The sequence below is a fragment of the Crinia signifera genome, chromosome 9 (assembly GCF_055691185.1).
Source record: "Crinia signifera chromosome 9, ASM5569118v1, whole genome shotgun sequence".
Lineage (NCBI taxonomy): Eukaryota > Metazoa > Chordata > Amphibia > Anura > Myobatrachidae > Crinia > Crinia signifera.
Genome location: NC_139225.1, coordinates 155423102 through 155440918, shown reverse-complemented (window position 1 = coordinate 155440918; position 17817 = coordinate 155423102). Strand labels below are relative to the sequence as shown.

Below are 17817 nucleotides of genomic sequence, written 5' to 3'. Positions count from 1 at the left end.
GATTTGCCCAGTTGAGTGCTTTTTTTTCCCGCTTTGCTAACCGATCCGCACAGCCCTTCGCCATTTGGGATTCGCGAATACTAATGCCGAATATTTGTGCCCCAACTGCTCATGCGTGTGCGATTATTTAGCGTGTAATTCTACAGCGACCACGCCAAAGCAACGTTCCTTTGATGCCGCTGCCAGTTGGGAGACACCCTGTAATCTATAAATTATGAGACAAATTGGCTTTTATCTTTTATTATTTTACTCTCATTCAACGTAAAAACGTCTCTTTCTTCCCCCATAACTGATTCACGTGAGGCTGGAACGAGTCTCTGACATTTGGGTAATTGAGTTGTAAGGTTTATCTTCTTTATATGGCTGAGTGTCATTATACGGGATGGGGCGCACTTTCTAAAACTTCCTCCTTTATGACAGATTTCTAATTAGGATTGCTGGTGCTCTCATTAATTCAGAGGCTAAAATCTCATATTTCTTCCCCAGTGTTTGTGTCCCGGGCAGTCCGGTAATGTCATTACGGCATCTTTTTATGGTACATCTCAGAGCAGGGTGACAACTGATAGGTCAACTAAGCAATGAATGAATATCTATCATACTGTGTTTTTATCGTTTAATCGTGTATCATCTCTACGTATAATGGTCTTACAAGGAAATGACTGTACGCGCGGAGCTTCCACACTGCTATGTTCCAGGATCAGCCGTTCTAAGCAAACTCACTATACAGTAGGTTCAGGTTAGCTGTGGCTACCCAGCTGTTGTGGAACTACAAGTCCCAGCATGGCAAGCCACCTTCTTCATCTTTTATGAAATGGGCAATATCCCACGATAACCTGTGTGTAAAGTGTTATACTAGACTTTCCATAAATGCTCCCATACCTGCCTATTTTTAGGAATCCCCTCTGGATGGTCCGCTGCGACGCAATGCGCATCATTGGGTAGCGCCCGCCCTCAGGGTCAAATGAGCCTGAGGTTAAAACTCATCCTTGGCCTGTTGTGAGAAGAGATGGAGCTGTGACCAGTAATGTGTGGGTGTGGCCAGTGCCATGTGGGGGCGTGGTCAGCTGTATATGGGTGTGGCCAGAGCCATGTGGGCTTGTGCACACCACCTATACTAGCCCCCTTGTACCCACTAACACAAATAGTAGAAACACTGCATCATTCTATGAGGACAATAGAAATACAAGCATCCATACTTGATTCATGGCCGCCCGTATGGCTAGCTGGATGGACATCTGGCCATCACCATGTCGTCATGGTGATGGGTCTGTTTTTATGTGGAGGCCCGGTGGCGTGGCTCCATGTGCCTTGTTATTAATCTGGCCCTGCCCATTTCACTGGGGAAGAGTCATAGATATAAGTCAGTGGTCTTACGAAACTGGTGCCAGAAGACATTTCCATGGGTGCCACGAATTGGTGGCCCAGGACCAAATCATTTGTGGTCCAACTCAGTGGCCTTACTGTGCTGCCCTAGCTGGCTTCTATGCAAGGGCATAACTACCATGTGATAGAATAAACCAGTGCCAGTGGCTGCCGTTAATAAAATATGTTGCTAGCAGAAGGGCAACCCCGGCCATCACCAAATAACTGACCCTAAAGGTGCACATACACTGTACAATTTTTTGGACCAACTTTTTTGACCAATTTCGTTCATTTCGGCCATTCAGAATGAAATTGGTCAAAATATCTTTCAGTGCGTTTGCGACGAACGACGAATGATGATGCGCAGACCCGCCAGCTGTTCATCAAGGTTGTTCATCAACTGTGCATGCAGCGCAATTTGGGTATCTTTCAAATTTGGATATATTTTTGTAGCTAGATCTTTCGGCTTTCGTCTGTCGTCCATATCTTTCGTCAACATCTTTCGTTCAGGACACTGGGTTAAAGGGAAATGTCTTTCAATGAAATTGGTCCAAAAAATTGTACAGTTTGTATGCACCTTAAGGATGACAAGTTGGCATCATTTACTATTTCAAAATATTGGCATCATTTCCCAATAAATAATCTTTGGCCTAGGAGTTCTGTACAAGACATGGATATGGCATCATTGTGAAGACAGTCAGTTGGTGGAAGACACCTTAAATGGGTGACAAGTATAAAAGGTGGAAAAGGCCGACATGGAAATATTTGATAAGTTTTTCTTGGGGTTTTTTAGTTTAATTTTTTTTTAATGTTCCCAATCTTAGTCTACATGGAAGGTAAATGTTGAAGTGACGTTGACCATTTCAATTTGTTGACTTAATGAATGTTGACTTGGGTCATATTAGGGTCACGATTCTGAGATTAGACAGAAGAAAACTTGCAGCATGGACCACATATGCATTTTGGATATTGCAAAACATTGTTCTAGATGGCCAAACTGGAAGATAATCCCTTTTCTGTATTACAGGACTACACAGGACGCTGTCTGTGGCCCAGCTAGACACTTCAACAAGCTCTAATAAACTACTTTGGAAACACCAGTGATGACTTCTAGACTATTCCTCTGTTTTGTGCTTTTTGATTTATTGTAAATGACACATTCATAGTGATAATATAGCTAAATGATGCATTTGTAATTCATCTGAAACAACATAATTAGTTCTCCAAGGATTCAGTGATATATTATTCCGGCTAAACACAAGGCTGGGAACTACACTTGAGCTTTAAATGTTGTATAAAGTCTTTTATTTTCAGCATGGCTGCCCTCGTTTTGTATTACCATAATGAATTTACAGCGCCATCGGATTATATTTTAATGTAAATCGCCCGCACTGTACAAAACACAATTAAATATTGCATTGTCAAAAAACAGATCTCTCACATTCCGAAATGACTTGTGGTAGGGGGGAGGAAATGAATAACGAAAAGTAGATCAAGTATCTCTCACCAGAAGGCCAGAGATATATTGCGGGGAGCTGTGGCCGAGTGACACTATTAACGAAATGATTGATGTTTTGGGGCAAATTACTTTAATGAATATGGTTTTAATGAGCTAACTAGTCGTCATTCAGTGGAGATTTGAGTACAGATGCGAGAGGGCAAATACTTACATTATGTTCCCTGCTCGTATTATTGCCTGATTAACGCACCCACACCACCTCGAACGGACCCCCGCCGCCTCGCGTCGACCCCCCGCCTCACCTGTGTCCGGGCAGCACAGAGCTGTGCTGCCCAGACCGGTGTTAATCACAATGCTATGCAATCACTTGCCCCCAAAACACGTGGGGTGGGATGTAATGCTGCCTGACTTCTGTGGTCATACGGGATGCTGGCCGAACTCACAATTTTTTAAAGGGGCAATCACTTACAAGGCATGGTCAAGTCTTGTAAGTGATTGCCCCTTTAATAAAAAAATTCCGGCCTGCTTGGCATCCTACAGGCCTCCGAACTAGGGCGAAGTTACATCCCGGATGTGAATTTGCACCCTTGCGAGTCAACCAGAACCCGCCCTGCAAATAGTGGTACGTCGCCCCCCCCCCCCCCCCTCGCAGCCTGTGGGGCAACACCCACATCATTCGATGGTCGCCGACCATCGAATGATGTGGAACGTGCGCGCAGATCTAAGTGACTCTCAGGTCATTTAGATGTGTGTGCACCCTCGGGAGGAAGTGGGTGGGCAGCCGACGTCATGGGCGGATTATGCACGCACCCGGCGTATGCACATGTGCAGAAATGCCGCTGCGCCAAACATCAGTCCCTGTGGCTGCGAATGGACCAGAATAAGGTCTTCACAGCTCCCTCTCCCCATATCCAGCAAATCTGAAACAGATCAGTGTCCCTGCAAAAATTGCTTTCACTTTCAAATGGGGAATTTGGGGCCTGATTCAGACCTGCTCACTAGGCTGCATATATTCGCTGGTAAATGCCGCCCCGTCAAATTCACGCCCACGCCGCCGCCACCTCATCCACAATGTATTGCAAAAATTCAAGGGCCTTGAGATCATACAGTAAGTATCTGCAGCTTTCCTGTGGTGGAAAAACCTGGAGACAAGGAGCCTGACTAAGACCCAATGGCAGGGCTCCTGCACTGCAGGTGGGGCAGATGCAAAAGGTGCGGAGAGAGTTAGATTTAGGTGGGGTGCGTTCAAACTGAAATCTAAATTGCAGTGTAAAAATAAAGCAGCCAGTATTTACCCTGCACATACCCAAAGTCCGATTATTTCCACAGCAGCCTCTATAGCCCCCTGGTCAGATATGTACACCGGCTGTCTATTCCTGTACGGCTATTTATCATCGGGAAACGGATACTCTCCGCCGTCATTGTCTTTTTTGCATTTATTACGCCGTTCCTGCGGATTTATTTTTGTATTTCCCCTCCTGTGCAGACAGCAGCTTTCTCCGCTCGGCAAGAAGTGGGCCAGATGCCCCCGAGGAGAAAGTACAACATTATTTCATTCCCACCTTTTGCTTTTTCCTTGGCATCTCTGCGGCCTACTAAGCCCAGAAGTGCTTCTCCTTAAGCCGGACCATCAAATCAATTATCACAGCAGTCGGCTTTCTAAATATGAATGGCGATGACTGACAACGGGCAAAGCTAACTTTCAGCTTTGATTTGTCACTGGCGATGTAAATCTTACAGCCCCCCCCCCCCCCCCCCCCCCCCGCTCCCTCTGTCCCCTCCTCAGAGATGCTGCTGCTGCTGCTTCTTAGTACTCTGACAATCTGGTCACAAGCTTCCCCCTGCTGTCTGCAATGGCAATGCCGGGTGATCTGAGGAAAGGCTTCACCTTCTGCTGAGTGAAAGTCACAGAATAAGAATGAAGCGGTGGTCACTACGGCTGTTAAAGTCTCCGCGGTGACCTTTTTGCCCCGTTTATTTTTGCAGAATGAAAAGTTGCTTTATCGCAGCGCCTGAGGCGTCTTACTCTGCTGTAGACTGTCACCATCAACACCCCCCCCCCCCCCCCCCATTGTGTCTAAATGTAAAAAATTGTGTTTTATCCACAAAAATGCAACTGGTGCAGCTTCCTCTATTAGCTTTCTCTATTAAGTGCAAAACAATACCTCCGAATTGGGGTCGCTCAGGAAACCTCTTGTTCTGCCGGATCAATGTCTGACCACCATTCGAACGATGACGTCCAGCTTATTATTTGCAGAACTACATGTATTGTGTTAACCTTTGTTTATTTCACAGGTGCATCAGAAGGGGGTTTGGTAAAAGTATCCTGGTCTGGGGGCGGGGGAGTGCAGGGAAAGAATAGCCACGCCCCAATATGTAGTGACCACGCCTCTTAACGTAAGCCACGCCCCATCATCCCCCGTGTCTCACCGACCCTGTTATTTCAAAGTGATCAGAGGGCGGTTTCCTGCAAATGAGGAGGGGGAGGGGGAGGGGGGAGGGAGGGGGGAGGGGGAGGGGGGAGGGAGGGGGGAGGGGGTTGTCCTTGACTATACGTAAGAGTGAGCCCTTGACTGCACCCCCTAATGGGATACAATCGCTAGGTTGACACTAGGAAAGTCGACGTACATTAGGTCAACACATGAAATAGGCCAATATAAATAAGGTCGACAGGGTTGGAAGTTCGACACAAGCATTAGGTCGACAATGGGAAGGTTGACATTTTTGGGGGGGCGACAGGTGGTATTTGATACCCTACCATTCACTCCTCCCCCAGAGGAGCCCAGAAACACCCCAGAAATTGTTACATCCCCAGATAACGCTATTTACCCTGCACAGAAACAAAAAAACTTACTTTCTCTTCACACGTTACATCTGCCCCACCTGCAGTGCACATGGTTTTGTCTGCTAGAGAGAGAATTTTCTTTTACCAAAGTGAATTGTAAACAGGCCCCAAATGTGCAAAGAGGTAATGAAATTTGGGTACTAGTGTACTAGCACGGCGCCCATCGCATCGCAGACCATATCGCATGCGATGCGACGCGATATTGGCCGATGTTGTACAATGGCATACAATGTGATGCAATGCGATTATAAATTGTATAAGCACCCCAATGGGTGATTACAATGGTTAAATGCACCCCCACGCCACCCCCAAGTATAAACGTGAACCCGAAGCGTGGCGAGCGTAGCGAGCCCGCGAGGGGCGGCGGTACGCGTCCTACAACCTTTTCATACCCCCACTATCCACGTCAGCGCAGAGTTGAGAATAGAAAGTGTGGAGAGCGCAGCGAGCCCCGCGAGGGGACGCGGATACCTTCACAGGTATCTGCGTCCCCTCGCGGGCTTCACAGGTATCCGCATTCGCTCGCCTAGCTGCGCTCGCCACACTTTCTATTCTCAGCGCCACGCCGACGTGGATAGTGGGGGTATGAAAAGGTCATGGACGCATACCGCCGCCGCTCACCATGCTTCGGGTTCACGTTTATACTTGGGGGGTGGCGTGGGGGTGCATTTAAGCATTGTAAGCACCCATTAGGGTGCTTATACAATTTAATATCGAATATGAGTTAAAATCGCGTCGCATCGCATGCCATCGGGTGTATGGCATGCGATGCGATTTGATTAAAAAATCGGGCGACTAATTATCGGGGCGCCGTGCTAGTACACAAGTACCGAAATTTGTATTTGCACATCTGGAGGAGCCACAGGCTGCGCCCCACCGCTCAACAGCCGGATTCCACTTCTCTACCCGCAGAACATTTCATTTCTGTTCTCCCCTCTTCCAGCAAGAAGGCGGCGAAATAACTGCAGTCACTCGGAGCCGTAATGGAACTGCAATCTATCCAACGCACATCACTCACACACAACCTAGTAAACAGGAGTGGAAATAGAACTGGAATAATTAGCTTCCAAATGGTCCATTCAGCAACAAATGATTTGGAAAATCTAGGCTGCATTTTCGGAAATAGTCATTTTCCGTGTATTTGCTAATTATTTAACTGCTCTAATGAATGCATGAAAACACAATGTTTATTGTTGTCCAACACAGAGAGAGAGAGTTGTGTTTTCCCTTCCGCTCTATAGGAAGTGTATATACCAGAGACAGATACATTTATGGCTGCAGACGTGGATCTGTCACTCCCAGACAGTGATGCACATTACCGCCGCTCGGTTAATGAGCATGCAGGCTATAGCATAGATGCATATGCAGTATTTAGAAGCGACAGGCAAACATTAAAAGCTTAACGAGCAAACAAATGAGAGGTGCAGGATGTAATGCTAGTGGTAACGAGATGCAGTCCTGTGCTGTGGATCTGGCGCAGGATGAGACAGGCTTTGGTGTGTGTGCTGTTCCCACTGAATCACTACTTCATAGGACTCTGCGGCGTGAATGACAGCGTTTGCCGGTCGTTCTTGGGAAATCTCTTCCTCTGCCAAAAGCAATTAGGCGCTGGGAGAGAGGGAGCGCGCCAGTGCGCAGTAGGCAGGGACGGCGTGCGCTGGGGAATAAACAATGAAACTTCTGTGTGTTTGAGGAACGATTCAGTCAGTGCTTGTCACTGACTGCACATATATTACCTCCATACACTACTATCCCGCACTGCGTCACCTGATATTACCTGGGATCCGGCCCCGTACACTACTATCCCACACTGCGTCACCGGATATTACCTGGGATCCAGGACCGTACACTACTATCCCGCACTGCGTCACCAGATATTACCTGGGATCCGGCTCCGTACACTACTATCCCGCACTGCGTCACCTGATATTACCTGGGATCCGGCCCCGTACACTACTATCCCGCACTGCGTCACCTGATATTACCTGGGATCCGGCCCCGTACACTACTATCCCACACTGCGTCACCTGATATTACCTGAGATCCGGCTCCGTACACTACTATCCCGCACTGCGTCACCTGATATTACCTGGGATCCGGCCCCGTACACTACTATCCCGCACTGCGTCACCTGATATTACCTGGGATCCGGCCCCGTACACTACTATCCCGCACTGCGTCACCTGATATTACCTGGGATCCGGCCCCGTACACTACTATCCCACACTGCGTCACCTGATATTACCTGGGATCCAGTACTGTACACTACTATCCTGCACTGCGTCACCTGATATTACCTGGGATCCGGCCCCGTACACTACTATCCTGCACTGCGTCACCTGATATTACCTGGGATCCGGCCCCGTACACTACTATCCTACACTGCGTCACCTGATATTACCTGAGATCCGGCTCCGTACACTACTATCCCGCACTGCGTCACCTGATATTACCTGGGATCCGGCCCCGTACACTACTATCCCACACTGCGTCACCTGATATTACCTGGGATCCGGCCCCGTACTCTACTATCCTGCACTGCGTCACCTGATATTACCTGGGATCCAGCCCTGTACACTACTATCCCGCAATGCGCCACCTGATATTACCTGGGATCCGGCCCCGTACACTACTATCCCGCACTGCGTCACCTGATATTACCTGGGATCCGGCTCCGTACACTACTATCCCACACTGCGTCACCTGATATTACCTGGGATTCGGCCCCGTACACTACTATCCTGCACTGCGTCACCTGATATTACCTGGGATCCGGCTCCGTACACTACTATCCCACACTGCGTCACCTGATATTACCTGGGATCCGGCCCCGTACACTACTATCCCGCACTGCGTCACCTGATATTACCTGGGATCCAGGACTGTACACTACTATCCCTCACTGCGTCACCTGCTATTACATGGGATCCGGCCCCGTACACTACTATCCCGCACTGCGTCACCTGATATTACCTGGGATCCGGCCCCGTACACTACTATCACGCACTGCGTCACCTGATATTACCTGAGATCCGGCTCCGTACACTACTATCCCGCACTGCGTCACCTGATATTACCTGGGATCCAGCACCGTACACTACTATCCCTCACTGCGTCACCTGCTATTACATGGGATCCGGCCCCGTACACTACTATCCCGCACTGCGTCACCTGATATTACCTGGGATCCAGGACTGTACACTACTATCCCTCACTGCGTCACCTGATATTACCTGGGATCCGGCCCCGTACACTACTATCACGCACTGCGTCACCTGATATTACCTGAGATCCGGCTCCGTACACTACTATCCCGCACTGCGTCACCTGATATTACCTGGGATCCAGCACCGTACACTACTATCCCTCACTGCGTCACCTGCTATTACATGGGATCCGGCCCCGTACACTACTATCCCGCACTGCGTCACCTGATATTACCTGGGATCCGGCCCCGTACACTACTATCCCTCACTGCGTCACCTGCTATTACATGGGATCCGGCCCCGTACACTACTATCCCGCACTGCGTCACCTGATATTACCTGGGATCCAGGACTGTACACTACTATCCCTCACTGCGTCACCTGATATTACCCGGGATCCCGCTTCGTACACTACTATCCCGCACTGCGCCACCTGATATTACCTGGGATCCCGCCCTGTACACTACTATCCCGCACTGTGTCACCTGACATTACCCGGGATCCAGCCCTGTACACTACTATCCCGCACTGTGTCACCTGATGTTACCCGGGATCCAGCACCGTACACTACTATCCGGCACTGTGTCACCTGATATTACCTGGGATCCGGCCCCGTACACTACTATCCCGCACTGCATCACCTGATATTACCTGGGATCCCGCCCTGTACACTACTACCCCACACTGTGTCACCTGATATTACCTGGGATCCCGCTACGGACACTACTATCCCACACTGCGTCACCTGATATTACCCAGGATCCAGCCCTGTACACTACTATCCCGCATTGTGTCACCTGATATTACCCGGGATCCAGCACCGTACACTACTATCCCGCACTGCTTCAGCTGATATTACCTGGGATCCGGCCCCGTACACTACTATCCCGCACTGCGTCACCTGATATTACCTGGGATCCCGCTCCGTACACTACTATCCCGCACCGTGTCACCTGATATTACCTGGGATACAGCTCTGTGCACTACTATCCCACACTGCGTCACCTGATATTACCTGGGATCCAGGACCGTACACTACTATCCCGCACTGCGTCACCTGATATTACCTGGGATCCAGCACTGTGCACTACTATCCCGCACTGTGTCACCTGATATTACCCGAGATCCAGCACCGTACACTACTATCCCGCACTGCTTCAGCTGATATTACCTGGGATCCGGCCCCGTACACTACTATCCCGCACTGCGTCACCTGATATTACCCGGTATCTAGCACCGTACACTACTATCCCGCACTGCGTCACCTGATATTACACGGGATCCGGCCCCGTACACTACTATCCCACACTGCGTCACCTGACATTACCTGGGATTCAGCCCCGTACACTACTATCCCACACTGCGTCACCTGACATTACCTGGGATCCGGCCCCGTACACTACTATCCCACACTGCGTCACCTGATATTACCCAGGATCCAGCCCTGTACACTACTATCCCGCACCGTGTCACCTGATATTACCCGGGATCCGGCCCCGTACACTACTATCCCGCACTGCGTCACCTGATATTACCTGAGATCCGGCTCCGTACACTACTATCCCGCACTGCGTCACCTGATATTACCTGGGATCCATCCCCGTACACTACTATCCCGGACTGTGTCACCTGATATTACCCGGGATCCGGCCCCGTACACTACTATCCCGGACTGTGTCACCTGATATTACCTGGGATCCGGCCCCGTACACTACTATCCTGGACTGTGCCACCTGATATTACCCGAGATCCAGCACCGTACGCTACTATCCCGCACTGCGTCACCTGAAATTACCCGAGATCCAGCACCGTACACAACTATCCCGCACTGCGTCACCTGATATTACCCGGGATCCGGCCCGTACACTACTATCCCGGACTGTGTCACCTGATATTACCTGGGATCCGGCCCCGTACACTACTATCCCGCACTGTGTCACCTGATATTACCTGGGATCCAGCACCGTACACTACTATCCCGCACTGTGTCACCTGATATTACCTGGGATCCGGCCCCGTACACTACTATCCCGCACTGTGTCACCTGATATTACCTGGGATCCAGCCACGTACACTACTATCCCGCACTAGGTCACCTGATATTACCCGGGATCCAGCACCCTACACTACTATCCCACACTGCTTCACCTCATATTACCCGAGATCCAGCACCTTACACTACTATCCCGCACTGTCACCTGATATTACCTGGGATCCGGCCCCGTACACTACTATCTTGCACTGCTGGGGGGAGTAGATCAGTATGACGGGAGCACACGGTGTTGTGCCGTTACAGTTTACGTGTTTCTCTGCACATTTTCCTTTAATAATATCCATTGAAGTTGTCTCACATTGATATGAAATATTAACCATAGACTACAATACAGCAGGAGAGGAAGCTGGAACAACCATATTGCATAATTAATGCAACAATAAGACAATACCTGCTTGGCGTGAAGATGCCGTACAGTCTGAATAAAGTGTCTCTTCGCCAGAGTGCCGGATGGGTTCTAGTCAGCAAAAATAAATATTCTAATACATATGTTTCCCTAATTCTCTGTATCTCGTTTTATTTTGTGTATTGTTTTTGGATCCTCTGTCCCCACATTCTATGTACGACATAACCACACTGACGCGAGCTCTGTACCAGACGTTAATTCTAATGGCTTCACCCGTCCAGAGCTAAAGCCTGCAGCTGTCTCCAGCACCCCTGGGCTGTGGGTGCATGGCTGATTTTTTGGTGTAAAAAAAAAAGATGAATAAAATTAACATTGGGTTGTGCTGTTGAACTACAAGTCCCAGCAAGCCCTCATGCCTCATGCAGGGACTTGGAGAACCACAGGTAGGAAAAACGAGTTACCCGACCCCCAGACTTGAGGAGCTTCAGTAGAACTCCCATCTTAGTAAATTTAGCCCAAAGAGAGGTGCCGGGAACTTCTTACCCATGCGGGTGTGGTATAGTTTACCGACAGTCGGGATCCTGACAGTCATTAGCCCGACATCGGGATCCCGACTGCCCAGACTCAGACAGCATGGTGAGTGAAACAAAACCCCTTACGGGCACGGTGGCTCCCCACGAGGGAGAATAGCAGGTGGCCGTCGGGCAACCCTCTGTCGGAGTTTTGACAGTCGGGATCCCAATGTCGGGTAAATGACTGTCGGGATCCCGACTGTCACCCACCCATGCATGGGCTTGTGTTAGAAAGGCCTGGGCCAGCTGGGCTGTACGATTGGGAAGAATGTGATGGGGGGAAGGGGGGCACTCCCCATGATTTGGACACTGCTCCCCCACCACCTGGGCCCGTCATTGCGCTCTGCGACCCAGTCCAGGAGACCGCAAGTGCATTCCGTGGCATGTAACGCGTCGGCTGACATGAATAACAAATCAGAATGCTAATTCACCCCTCAAATTTGTACCGTTCCATCCGTAGGATTATAATACTACTATAAATTACCATGTGAGAAATATAATGACCTCATTACCGTTCCCGTCACGTATAGAAAGCCATAGTATCTACTGTAATGATTTTATAGCTGCTACTAAGCGTTTAAGCAGCACAGAAAATAAAGCCGTTTTGCGTTACATCAAGGTCATCGGAACCGTCATCCGGCTGAAAGAATGAAAGATAGAGCCCAGTGAATATCTCCTTCTGTCCGCCAGAGATGAAGATTTCCCTGTGGTGTGTCTCAGCAGCTGTGACAGTGGGGGGCTGATGCTGGAGGCCCCTCACTATCTCGCTAACCATCCTTATTCCCCCAGCAGCCTGTGATGAGTGACATCTTTTGTTGGTGAACCTAATGAGCCCTCAAGCATTAAAACTGCGCACGTCCAGCGATAAGTGGCAAACAGAAGCCGGTGTCAGCGGAGCCTGAGAGAGCGCAGTGCCAAGATGGTCCGGCATGCTCCAGGGATGTCCCAGCAGGGGATCGCTGTGATTTATCCCCCTGATATTCCCGGCTACATTCCGAGGACTTTGCAGTTATTCAGCACAATGAATACTTTGCACGGAAGAAAGTTTTCTACGTACGTTTATAACACGCCGCTTCCCTACGGGAGGAATTATCCGCACAGCTACGTGTCTCACCTACATATAGGCCACATTATTTTTTTATTTTTTTTTCTGAAATATTATTATTTCAATTATTCTTTATTTATATACAGCCGCAAGGTCATCAGAACACCTCGCAAAGGGCCCGATTCCATAACAATCAGATGTATTCTCGTATAAGCATGTGGAGGGCCGCTGTATTGACATGCACAGTCGCAGAGGAGTGCGCGGGGGGGGGGGGGGCGGGTGGACGCTGTCACATGGGGACACCCAGGGTTTCCTGGGAGTGCCCACAAAAAAAAAATGGGCATCCAAATGCATAAGCAGGCAAGCCGATGCTTCCAGGTGCATGATGTCAGTGCCCGCCCCATTCTCGGAGCCGGACGCCGCAAATATAGGTCAATCAAGACTGACATATCTGCGAACATGGGAAAAAACTTCTTTTCACCTGCTCTGCGCAGGTTAAAAATTGGGGAGAATCCCTATTTTTGGGTAAAAAAGGAATGAATTGGTTCAAAACCCCTTAGCCACCCCTCTTAGGCCCTTATTCTAGTTGACTCGGATGGATGCATATTTTCAGAAGGTCACCGAGTGTTCTTAGCCCCGCCTACCGTACGGATCGCTCACACCGTCCGAATGCGGTAAAACGCAGAGCGAACGGACCGCGAGTGGATGTTTCATGTAAACACCTCCCCCATCTGTGGGAACCTCCCCCATCCTCCGATGGTTGCCGACCATCGAATGATGGACCGAGGGGTCAGGCAGCACCGAGTGCTCCAGACCACTTGGACATCTCTCCATGCAAAAGAAGGGATATGGGTAGGCAGCTGGCATCCGGCTATGTCAGCTGTCCGCCCCCCACACGTGCAGCACGGCCGGATTACCATACGCATGCCCAGCGTTTTCATGGGAACGCCCATGAAACGCGGGGCAAACGCATATGGTAATGCACCCAAACAGCCCTTCACGCCCCTCTCCACCCCCTGCTCGGATTGTTCTGACCAATCGTTTTCTGTACGGAATTGACCAACCAGGCAGTTCAAACCAGACTCTAAGAAGGGTTAAACCTGGGTCACCCTCTGTCTCAGTCCGACCCGGCAGCGCCCCACAGCTTTCCGTGTCGCCGTTTCGTGAGAATGGAATGTGCGTGTGTGTGAGACGCTCGCGTGCCCCATTTGAGGCAATGCGGCGTGCATATCGGCTAGATGGAAAGCTGTGCCGTGCCGCGCCGCCATTTGTATGTCATTAGCACGATCATGAGCGTAACGTCTACACTGAACAAGACCCCGCCACTGGTGACTATGGGGCAGACAGTTTCAATCTGATTGGACGGTACTTTATCTCTCTCTCACTCTGAGCAATGATAAATCTGCCCCATCTGTATATTATGCTTCCAGATACATTGGCTAATCCTGGAGAGCATTTCCATACATTCTGCGTCCCTTCCGTGAGCCGCCCAGGGTTGCCGGTGGGGATTACGGTGACATTACTGATGTATTATACATTATTTGTTTGCTGGAGCAGTTATGCAGCAGGATAATAAGTGTAACCGCGGTTAACGAACTGCCGCCCACTCCAATAAACCGTCAATTCACCGTCAAGCGTTGACGATGATGAAGATGGTTCTGGTCAGATGAGTATTGACGGGAGTCACGGAATGTTAATGGATGAGGATGAAGCCCAGGCAGAAAATGAATTAGCAGCCATGGCGCACAGAATTGTATACATCCAAACTGACACGTGCGAGGCAACGATCAAGAAGAGGCAATAATTTAATCGATACCCTGCTGGGTCCACACTCCGGGTGTATAAAGGGGAATATACTCGCTGCATGACCAAGGGAACCTGTATTTTGCTTTGCCAAGAAATATAATAAAGTAAGAAAGTGAAATGTGTCAACAAAAAATGCAGCTTACAAAACTGTCACCAGAGCTACACATGCAGGTCTGTGTCTCAGTGCTGAGAAACAGACCAGAGTGTGCTATAAGTAAGAAAGCAGATTGTGACACCTCAGGCAGGAAAGAGGAACTGCATGGGTGTTGAAATGAGCAGGGTGCTAGAAGGAACACTAGGGGCATATTGGCATATGTAGCCTTTCAGGTTGACTACTCCTGGGTGGGGGGAGGTGACTGCAGCACAGAAATTCAAATAGAGTAAAATCCAACTGCCAGAGAGTCAGGTTGGAATGGCAGTTGGTGTGGCTCCTCTATTTGAATTTTGAACTGTGCTGCTGTCCCTCCCCTGGATCTGCCATTGCTTAATAGCACGAGTAACAATCCAACTCCTCAGATTAATCTGTCCACTCACCAATCCCGCTCCAATTTAATCCCCTCCTTCTCGTTCATCCCATTCCCTCCCTGCCATCAAAGCCTATTCCTCAAGCAATTAATAGGAGGTGAGCCCGTTATGAAATACCCATAAGGACACCGTTGAGAATTAGGCCTGAACGATAATACACCGCCTGCATACCGGGTGAGAGGCTATAACTCACCGGTGGCTACCGGCATTTCTAAAGATATAGTTAATCTGTATACGTTTTAGGGCTATATACCGTATCAAGCACTTCCACATACGGCGTTGTCACTACTATCCCGCACTGTGTCACCTGATATTACCCCGGATTCGGCCCCGTACACTACTATCCCGGACTGTGTCACCTGATATTACCCGGGATCCAGCCCCGTACACTAATATCCCGCACTGCTGGGGGGAGTAGATCAGTATGACGGGAGCACACGGTGTTGTGCAGTTACAGTTTACGTGTTTCTCTGCACATTTTCCTTTAATAATATCCATTGAAGTTGTCTCACATTGATATGAAATATTAACCATAGGCTACAATACAGCAGGAGAGGAAGCTGGAACAACCATATTGCATAATTAATGCAACAATAAGACAATACCTGCTTGGCGTGAAGATGCCGTACAGTCTGAATAAAGTGTCTCTTCGCCAGAGTGCCGGATGGGTTCTATTTAGCAAAAATAAATATTCTAATACATATGTTTCCCTAATTCTCTTTATCTCGTTTTATTTTGTGTATTGTTTCGGGATCCTCTGTCCCCACATTCTATGTACGACATAACCACACTGACGCGAGCTCTGTACCAGACGTTAATTCTAATGGTCGGAACTCTCCACTATACACAGTATATAAAAACAGAATATACATAAATCCAATCTAATGTGATATGATTGAGTAAAGGTCTCAGCAGACAGTCACTGAGTAGAACAGAGATTACATTACATTTGTTCCCATTGGTCACCGGTCCCTAAGATCCCGAAGGGTATGATACAGAGGAAGAGGAAAGAGGACATATTGGCTGATCAGGAAAGAATGAAAGACCTTTAAAGAAATATTGAAAAATCTAATTGAAGTGAGATTTTTCCCCCGACGGATGAGGAACTTGGCGGGAATGGCTGCCCCTTAAGATATGGAAAATTAAGGTCAGCAAAGGCGAACGTGAAATGCAGAATGGAAGATATGAACTAGATGGAGCTGAGGTTACGGCAATAATGGAATCATCCTACATAAATAGACACAGGCCCCTTGGTGGGACGGACATTGGTCACATAAGGAGAACCAAAAAAAAATGAGCATTGATGCGGGTAAGATGGGATGACGCGATAGGCTACTTATTCAACAATTTATGCACTGGTATAACTGGAAATTAGAACCTCTGTCAGTTCATATATTTGGGTCAAATCTGAACCGTTGACTCATTTAAAGATTCATGAAATTTCATTTTTATTCCTGAAGTTTAGTTTTACAACCTGCAGGCCTAGAAAATGGGATTATATACCTGTAGGCAGTGTCATTATTGAGAAATAGGTCACAATTATTCCATCCCTTATCACCGCATACTGCGTCACCATGGAAGGTACATTCCTAGGTAATTTCCCAACATTCTCTTTCCAGGACAAGAGCTCCGATAGGGCTCCAGCGACATAGGGTGAGAAGTAACAGGGTACATTTTATTGTAATGAAAACGTGCGATTTTTTAGTAATGGGAGTGTGTGGTTTTTCAGTAAAAATAAAAATAACAGCGTGGGGTCCCCCCCCATAAAGGGGTCCCCGCTAGGCTTCACCCGTCCACAGCTAAAGCCTGGAGCTGTCCCCAGCACCCCTGGGCTGTGGGTGCATGGCTGATTTTTTGGTGTAAAAAAAAAAGATGAATAAAATTAACATTGGGTTGTGCTGTTGAACTACAAGTCCCAGCAAGCCCTCATGCCCCATGCAGGGACATGGAGAACCACAAGTAGGAAAAATGAGTTACCCGACCCCCAGACTTGAGGAGCTTCAGTAGAACTCCCATCTTAGTAAATTTAGCCCAAAGAGAGGTGCCGGGAACTTCTTACCCATGCGGGTGTGGTATAGTGTACAGACAGTCGGGATCCCGACAGTCATTAGCCCGACATCAGGATCCCGACTGCCCAGACTCAGACAGCATGGTGAGTGAAACAAAACCCCTTACGGGCACGGTGGCTCCCCACGAGGGAGAATAGCAGGTGGCCGTCGGGCAACCCTCTGTCGGAGTTTTGACAGTCGGGATCCCAATGTCGGGTAAATGACTGTCGGGATCCCGACTGTCACCCACCCATGCATGGGCTTGTGTTAGAAAGGCCTGGGCCAGCTGGGCTGTACGATTGGGAAGAATGTGATGGGGGGAAGGGGGGCACTCCCCATGATTTGGACACTGCTCCCCCACCACCTGGGCCCGTCATTGCGCTCTGCGACCCAGTCCAGGAGACCGCAAGTGCATTCCGTGGCATGTAACGCGTCGGCTGACATGAATAACAAATCAGAATGCTAATTCACCCCTCAAATTTGTACCGTTCCATCCGTAGGATTATAATACTACTATAAATTACCATGTGAGAAATATAATGACCTCATT

General features: G+C 48.9%; 1 protein-coding gene and 1 long non-coding RNA gene across 2 annotated transcripts in view; one reads left to right on the top strand and one right to left on the bottom strand.

Moving 5' to 3' along the window:
- The window catches only part of LOC146036772 (uncharacterized), a 53407-nt gene extending 50863 nt beyond the window's left edge, over positions 1-2544 (top strand). Inside the window, exon 3 of the long non-coding RNA XR_014460955.1 lies at positions 2390-2544. This is a non-coding gene — a long non-coding RNA (uncharacterized LOC146036772). The remainder of the gene's footprint in view (positions 1-2389) is intronic.
- Positions 1-17817, bottom strand: part of LOC146036361 (protein diaphanous homolog 2-like) — a 218367-nt gene that overhangs the window by 83902 nt on the left and 116648 nt on the right. The window lies entirely within an intron of this gene.